General features: G+C 41.4%; 1 protein-coding gene across 6 annotated transcripts in view; it reads right to left on the reverse strand.

The window, feature by feature from the left end:
• Positions 1-8,322, reverse strand: part of PSD3 (pleckstrin and Sec7 domain containing 3) — a 554,618-nt gene extending 546,296 nt beyond the window's left edge. For 2 of the 6 annotated variants that reach the window (XR_008390587.1, XM_037142625.2), the window contains exon 1: positions 7,576-8,319. The gene's annotated coding sequence lies outside the window, so the exon portion shown is untranslated. Of the gene's footprint in view, positions 1-7,575 lie in introns of all 6 variants that reach the window. The other 4 variants (XM_053659808.1, XM_053659807.1, XM_053659809.1 and 1 more) reach the window with 3 other exon arrangements.
• Positions 8,323-8,572: the final 250 nt, after the last annotated feature.

Raw genomic sequence — 8,572 nt, forward strand, 5'->3', positions numbered from 1 at the left:
ACTTTAATGGTGAGAAATTTTTTTTCCTATGAAGGTCTACTGACTATACTCAACTAAAGACTTCATGTAAGTTCAAAGCAATTTAATTTTTGAGAGAATAGTAAAATAATCCAATCACTTTGCTAATTAAGAACAGAGAATGTTGAATCTAAACTAAAAACAGCAATAATCTAAAATATATTTAGAAAGGCAGAGAGGATGAAGGAAGGACAGAGGAGACAGAAGGGGAGGATCAAGAAAGAGAGAAAAAGAGGAGAGAACAAGTAGTATTCGAATAGAAATATTTCACATAAAAAGAAAGAAAAACTTTAGGAGAGGTATAACAGAGGCAAAGTGATACAGGAGAACAATGAACAGAGCTCCTTCTGCATTCGAGGAAAAGAAGCAGGAGACTTAGCCAGCCATCACAAAGCGCCCCTCTGTGGGGTCTCCCAGTGCAAGCACGCCAGCACTGCACAGCAGTGCCGGGTTCCCCTCGGCCTCTGGTAGACGCCACAGTGTCCAACGGGGGGGATGTTGGCCTATCGGACACATGAGATGTAGTATCTTGGTGTGGTTTGCTTTTTAACTTCTTATTTAAGTATAATACACATACAGAAAAGTGTACATGTCATAAGTACATAGATAGTGAGTTTTCACAAACTGAACATAGCCATGTAACCACCACACTGATGAAGAAACAGAAAATTCTTAGTACTCTAGAAGTCTCCTTGAATTCTCTTGGTGAATTTTAATTTTTACTTCTGTTACTTTAAGCAAGGGTAAGCTTCTTCTCATAGGTTTAAGAGTCATGGGCATTTTGGGAATTTTCTCTTTGAATATTTTGCCATTTTCCTACTGAATGAACCACAGTGTGAATTATAGGAAAGCCACAAGGTTTTTAGGAGAATTTTACTAGTAGAAACAACACCACTGGGACAGAAAAGGATAAAAACATTACAAAATGCAAAGAACTCTGGACCCCACCCAAACTTGCACAGACAGGAAGCAGAATAGGAAAAGTACTCAGCCACGCACATGGGCTACATCTTATTCGAAGCAAGGGGTGGCGAGCTCAGTGGGCAGAATCGAGAGCTACGGGAAACCATTCCCAAAGTAGTGGGCCTGCGCCCTCATCAAGAACCTGGCAATAGGTGCCCAACAGGCTTTTAGAATTACTGTGTCCTTCCTGCCTCCCCTGTTTTTAAATGAGAGCATCTACAGCAATTAGCTAAATAGTTTGCAAGGCTTTAGATCAAGAGGAATGTTATTAAAGTAGCTGCACATAAAAAATTGCACTTGAGAGGCCTTGGCTGCACCCATACTTGACTTAAATAACTTGAACATGAAGCTTAAGCCGAAGCCTGGCGCCCTCATGCACGACGTTCTGGGGTCTCACAATAAGGAACAAGTGCATTTTGCTTATGGTTGGGTTGTGGATTATTGTAACCAGAGAACAAACTGTAGAATTCTGTATTTTCCAAAAATGGACAACATTCCTGACCCCACAGACTCTCTTGAGAACTTTTTCAATTCTCCCATTAAGAGATAGAGTCTGTCACCTCCCCCTTGAACTTGACTGTCTCAATGAACAGAATATGGCAGAAGTGACACAAAGGGCTTCCAAGGCAAGGTCATTACAAGGAGTATAATTTCCTCCTGCTGTGCTCTCTCTCTCTCTCTCTCTCTCAACATTAGCCTTTGGAGCCCTGAGCCGCCACCATGTAAGAAGTCGGAGGCTGCTGTGCTGTGAGGGACCACAGGCCAGTCAGGAGGAGGGGTCTTCTGCACAGAGAGGTGCCAGGCCAGTCCCCCAGTGTCCCAGCACAGTACCGACCCCACAGCAGCCACCATCAGACGGCACCGCATCAGACACTGTGAGCCAGGGCTGTGCAGCCCAGCCACTCCCAGGTCCCCTTCCGCAAAAATCATGAGAAATAACAGATGAGTCATTATTCTGAGACATTAAGTTCTGGGGTTATTTGTTACGTAGCACTAAATAACACAAACAGATACTGATTCTTGCTCACAAAATAAGATAATTCCAATTCTCTACTGAATTTAAACTCAACAAGAGACTCAGGAGTGGTGTGTGAAAAATAGCTCAAGTTTTGAAATTCATTCTGGAATGCAAGAGACATTGGTTAATTTCATACGCATAATCCATATTTAGTTATCTGAGTGCCTTATACTCTATTCTGCAAGAATAAGATATAACGCCTGAGCTTTCTAGCAAACATTTATTTAATTGGTATAAAATTTAAATTTTTCCCACAGAACTAAGCTAAGTTAAAAGAATCTAGTTAGCACAAATTAGAATAATAAATAAGAACAATACCACCAAAAGTACGCATATGCCAGGAATAACATCGGAAATACTATTCTTAGATCTTCAGCAGTTATTCATAAGCTTTTCTCTGAATGAAAATGTTAAAGAAGCCACCTGATAGAAATTATTCCTCGAATCAAAATAATATTCCTTTTAAGCATAGCTGGCCAATTAAATTTATCTAAAGAAAGTTGGGACTTGATAGCTTTGAAAACACTAATTTCATCATTTGATATTACCAAAGGCCCAAACATGGTCACTGAATATAATTTCCAGCAATTTTATTTTATCATACTTAAAAATAGCACCAAACTATTTCCTTGACTGATGTAGCACCAAACTCTTTTCCTTGACTGACTTTTCTGTATAAAAATATTGGTTTAGTCTTTGCTGATGCAGCTCAGTGGATTGAGCGCAGGCCTGCATGAACCAAAGGATTGTGATTCGGTTCCTAGTCAGGGCACATGCCTGGGTTACAGGCCAGTTCCCAGCAGGGGACACACGAGAGGCAACCACACATGGATATTTCTCTCCCTCTCTCCTTCCCTTCCCCTCTAAAGATAAATAAATAAAATGTAAAAAAAATTGGTTTATGTAATTTTGATACAGAAAAAATATCTGAGCTGACCTATGAACATAGAAATGGCATTAAATTACTGAGGCAATAAGGTGTCACTGGTGCTGTAATTCAATTATTAAAAAATTAGTGTTTAACTTTTGAAGTGATGAGTGTGGGTTTCTTCTGAAATCCTTTGGAGTCAGCACACTTTATGATATTCAATGCATGTTTCCTTTTCCTCATTAGTGGTTATTAATTTTAACAGAAGATTGGGATGTGACTTGTTTTGTTTCAGTTTTTCCCCGAAGAGTGAAAAATAACAGGTTCCAGGTACTGCCAAATTTCAAAGACCACCTAGACAAGGCCCGTGAGAAGTATAAACCATTTTATATAAACTTAACCCAATGCCCAGTGAAGCTGTGAAAAGGCTGAGTGTGAAGAGGAAGAGGAAGGAACGATTTCTTCCGGTCAAGTTGTGGTGTGCTGTGCTTCCTCCGGCAGCCTCACCCTGTCCTGGGGGAGGAGAGGAGGAGGCTCTGCCCAACCCTAGTCCGAGCAGGAGAGGAGCTTCAGTAGGACCATGTGGAGAGTTTGGCACAAGCTTAAAGGGTGGCTGAGATGTGCTGCTAGATCCGCCTGACGTGGCGAAGAGAAGGGGCTGCATCGGGAGTCCACCACACTCCGCCAATGAATGGCTGGACACAGGTGCACATGTCTTCCCTTGGGCCAGCGGGCCATCCCAGACACAAGAGCCAGACAGAATCATTTACACAAGGGGACATTTCCCCCAAGGACCTCTGCTGGGGACAAGCCTAACTCACTGCAGCAGAAGGACACTGGAGGCATGCCTTAGCCAAAGGGGCTGAGGGTTAGAAGTGGATAATGATGAGCCAGGCAAGTCAAGATCCACTTCACTAGAATTCAGTCAGAAGAGCCCAGAGGGTTCTTTAAAAACTCCTGAAAGCTCCCTCATCCCCCAGAACATGAATTGCTGTGGCAATTCCAAGAGTACCCACAACATATCTGCTCAGAAATGGACCATCTAGAGCCTTCAGGAGTCTCATCTCCCCTTCCCCAGTGGGTCAGACTAGCTGTCTATGGTGGTAGTCCAGGTAGAGATCAGACAGGAGAGAAAGATGAGAACAGAGAGTGGAAGTGCATTAATCATGCCTTTTTATTTTCTTTATGCCTCATGCTTTGACCTCTGGGATCTTGCTGACCCTAGAGACACTGCCCCTCCCAAGGCTAGATAATTCCTAGAGACTTGCCTGGTAGTGTACCTTTCATAGGCAAAGCAGCCAGCCCAAAGCCTGTACCAATCACACTCTGAGCCATTATCCCCTGTTCTAATTGCTCCAGGACCAACTACCAGAAAACTAGAGACAGCCCTTATACCCCAGAGCCTGCTGAACTCATTCAAAGCAGCCAATCCTAAACCCATTTGCCAACCTTGCCCATTCTCTTGGAAACCACAATAGGAGCACTTGCTCAACATTTCCCTCATTCCTTCTACCTTCAACTGACCCTGGTGCTTCTGCACGTGCCTCTGTGTGCCATGTGACACTCTTCTAGGAAACTGTGAATCAACACGTCTCCCTTGGTGACAGTCATTTCTTCGTCTGCATGACCTACCGTACCTGAGTAAAATAAAACTTCGGCACTCTGCAAACAGGAAGCCACCCCACTGGAGGTGTGAAGGGAGGGAGAAGCCTCTCTTCTGAATTAGGTTGGACACTCGATTATCTCACTAGATTGGGCAGTCAAATATAGACATGAGACTCTTCTTGAAACTAACAGTGACAAAAGATGCTTTGTTCCCAAGGGGTAAGATGGCCCAGCAAAGCTATGAGATCCACCTGAGAGAATGCAAGCTTCTGGGAAGAAGCGGAGTTTGTTACAAAAGATTTCTTAAGGTAACCTTTAGTCTGTAATATAAGATTTTAGCCAGAGCTTGCCTAGCCACGGCATTCAGAAAACAGTGTGCCTGATCTGTTGCAGCACCTTTTGGCCACCTTGATCACCCATGCCCAGCTCAGCCAGTGCATCTGTGTACACTCCTTGTTAGTAGAAACAATTCAGAATCATTCATCATGCTTCTTTCCTTTCAACCCACCCTATTCTGCTCTTAACTCATCACCATCTTTAGCTTCCAATGTTTCTCCTTGCCTTGATCCTCAGATCCACATACCTCTCTTCCTTGCTATGATCTTAATGCTTCAATATTCTCATTCTCCACTTAAGTCTTCATCTCACCCCTCCAGGATAAAGTTCAGAGCCACCCCAGTAAGCCTCAGTTTCTTTCATGGCCAAGACAACCACTGCTTGAGCAACACTAACCCAATTACAGTCACATGCCATGTGATGATGGGGACATGTTCTGAGAAATGCACCGTTAGGTGCTTCGTCATTGTGTGAACATCACAGAGTGCACATGCACAAACTACTGAAATAGAGGATGGATGCTGCACCCAGCTAGGCTCTATGGCCTATCGCTCCCAGGCTGCAGACCTGTACAGCGCATTACTGTACTGAATACTGCCTGGGACTGTAACACAGAGGCAAGTTTTTGTGTATCTAAACATGCTGAAACATAGAAAGGATGCAGCCAAAACACAGTACGAAAGATAAGAAATGGCACACTATATACACAGGGCATATGCCACGAACAGAATTGGCAAGACTGGCAATTGCTCTGGGTGAGCCACCAAGTGAGTCAAGAGTGACTGTGAAGGCTAAGACATTAGTGTGCACTACTGTAAACTTTAAACACTTAGGCTACACTAAATTTATAAAACAATACTAGATTAAATCACACACAAGAGAAAATTATGCAATCAAAAAACACAGTAAATATGAGATGCATGAGGCTGCTGCTGGTGTAACAGCATACTGCTTTACAGAAAACCTTTTTTTTTGTATAAGTAGAAAGAGTATACTCTAAAATAGCAATATAAAATATAGTACAGTAAATACATAAGTCAATAGCCTAGTCATTTTTGTCATTATAAAGTATTATGTACTAGACACAATCATATTGCTATACTCTTATATGGCCGGCAGCACAGTGGGTTTACACCAGAATCACCATAAACATGTGAGCAATGAGTTGCACTAGGATGTTATGATGGCTAGAAGTCACAAGGCCATAGGAATTGTCAGCTCCACTAAAATTTTATAGGACCGCCATCATATGCGTGATCCACCACTGACCAGAACACCATTATGTGGCAATGACTGACTATACAGTGTTTCTAAATGTCACTGGCTGACCTGTATTTGCTTCTAAGGAGCGTGAAGCCTGTTCTCTTCTCTCTCCACTCACAGCAATTCTGCACAGACTGCAGGGGGTTCAGAGGCCTCTCAGGTTCATCCAAGGATGAACCATCTAGAATTCCATAGATCCCTTCAGGGTTTCTCTGATTTGGTCAGGATCTCTTTCTGAAAATTTCATTTCCTCCTTTTCAAAGACAAAGAGAGAGCATCTAGAAAAGAGACTGAGAAGGCTCCTTTTCCCCCTCATCTCAGGAAAGCAAAACTCCCGGGACAGAGGGTGGGGGACATCACATCTCATGACTGAAAAAGCTCTTTCTGAGAAACATGTCTTTTCAGCACATATTGCGAAGTACATCCCTAGACACTCCCCTCCTCCCCAACCCCTGTCCCCCAAATCTTACTCCTACGCTTATAGCCTGCTCATTTACCTAATTGAAATTATGCAATTCATTTTCACAGATTCTAACACAATGATACTTAATCATTATTATTAGTGACAATAGTTCTAATATATACTCTTCTTAGGAGCATACAGCATAACACAAGTGGCATGCTGTATTATTTCCAAACTATAAATTTTGTGCAATCATCATTTATCTTTAAAGGGAATTCTGATACTTCCTGTGCTTGGAAACTGCCCTGCTTGGCAGTTGGTTATCTGATATATCGGGTCAACAGGTTTCTCTTTGACATGGAACGAACTGCAATGATTTCACATTTAGGTATTTCTCCACCTGCTTGATGAAGGCGAAGGACCATATAAAGGCCAACTTAGTGGGTCTGATTACAAAAAAAGGCAATTTTTAAGAACAAATAGAAAGTTAAAAGTTGTCTTTTCTACCTCTATTTTTTTCTAAGTTTAAATGTCAAGTTTTTCTTTGGCAATACATGAAATATTATCCTAATATCATTACTATTCACAGATTTCCTTTATGATGTATTTGTAATCAACTTAATGCTTTGGTTACAGTTTTGTCTATTTAACACCAAAGATATTAAATAAAGGGAAAAAGGAACATTTTTAAAAATGGAACTACATCTCCTTAAATCAGGATAGAATAGACTTGAGCTTTCCAATAAAATCATCCCTCAGTTATGTTTACAAAAATTCTACATATCTAACCAGTCAATAGTTCAGAATACATTGAAAGAAAAGCATAATTTACAGGTCATCAACCTGCCTGGATCTTCAAATATCGAGCCACTGACCATTTGATTTTATGCTACAGTAGATTTAGATGGTAAAACAAGAATATTTTTCTCAGCAGAGCAAAATACCCCAAATGGTTTCTGTTACCATGTGAGATTCTTATCTTTATACAGTCATGATTATACAAAGGGTAGTATTTTTTAGGACTTAAACATCTCTTCCTAAAATATTTCCTCTCTAGAATTTTTCTTCACATGAACATTTCAATGCGAAGCAGTGACTTACCAGGCTTGCATCTGGTCAAGTTTTTAGAGAGGTTCCTCTTTGCTGTGAGGCTGTGTCTGAAACTTGAAATGTAAAATGCACTCAGTTAAGGTGCCTGATGTCAGTGACTGTTTATCCCAGAGGACTCCACAACAGAGTAAATATGCCAGTCTCTTCTTTCTGTGAAATCTTCAAATGATGTTCTTCCTCGTTCTGTTTCTCTTCTACACTTCGGGCCACAATTGAAAACCACTCAATCTTGGTTGACTTGTCAAGGAAAAGGTGTAAAAGGTACATATATCAAGCAAATTAGGAATCATCAGTTGAAAAATGATATACAAGCTTCTTCAAACAGTGGAAGCTAACCCCATGAGGTCCCTGCCTGTATTTGTCAAAAGAGAAAGTTGTTGGGGTTTGTTTCCTATGCTGGAATGATCTCCGTGCAGCAAGGGACACTTCTGCTAGCCAGGAGTGAAAGGGAGAGTGATTCTAAAACAAGCTGGAGAGTAACCGGACCCTTTCGCTTTGATAATTAATCCAAAGCCAGTTACAGGAAGTGTACTGGTTAGCTAAAGTTAGAGAAACAGTGGCCTCTTATGGAGTCCCAGATGCCACACTGATTGCATTTGGTGTGGTAGCTTATAGTCTCTTTGACACCAAGTGAAAGTATGGAGTGAGAGGACTGCCATAGGAAAGCCCTCTTAGGCCTAATTATTTCATTTTTAGAAATAACATCAAAAAGCTCCCATTCTGTAATTATCCCATATCCCGTCTTCCCAGCAGTGCTCACCTTCCTTGTCCAGACATTTTAAAGATGCAAACATATGCTAATGAGACTCAGCTTTAAAATGTTAGTATCAACCTGTGAATTTTGAGTTTCCTAATGTTCCTGGCATCCTCTGTGGAGATATCATAAGCAAACAATCTTACAGTGTTTACTTTAACAACTTAAGATATCGGCAAATATTGTGTAACTGGGAAAAATCTTCTATTTCTCTATGGAGCAGTTTTGCCCACT

Source organism: Artibeus jamaicensis, unplaced genomic scaffold (genome assembly GCF_021234435.1).
Source record: "Artibeus jamaicensis isolate MK-2021 breed Jamaican fruit bat unplaced genomic scaffold, CSHL_Jam_final scaffold_833, whole genome shotgun sequence".
NCBI classification, from domain to species: Eukaryota; Metazoa; Chordata; class Mammalia; order Chiroptera; family Phyllostomidae; genus Artibeus; species Artibeus jamaicensis.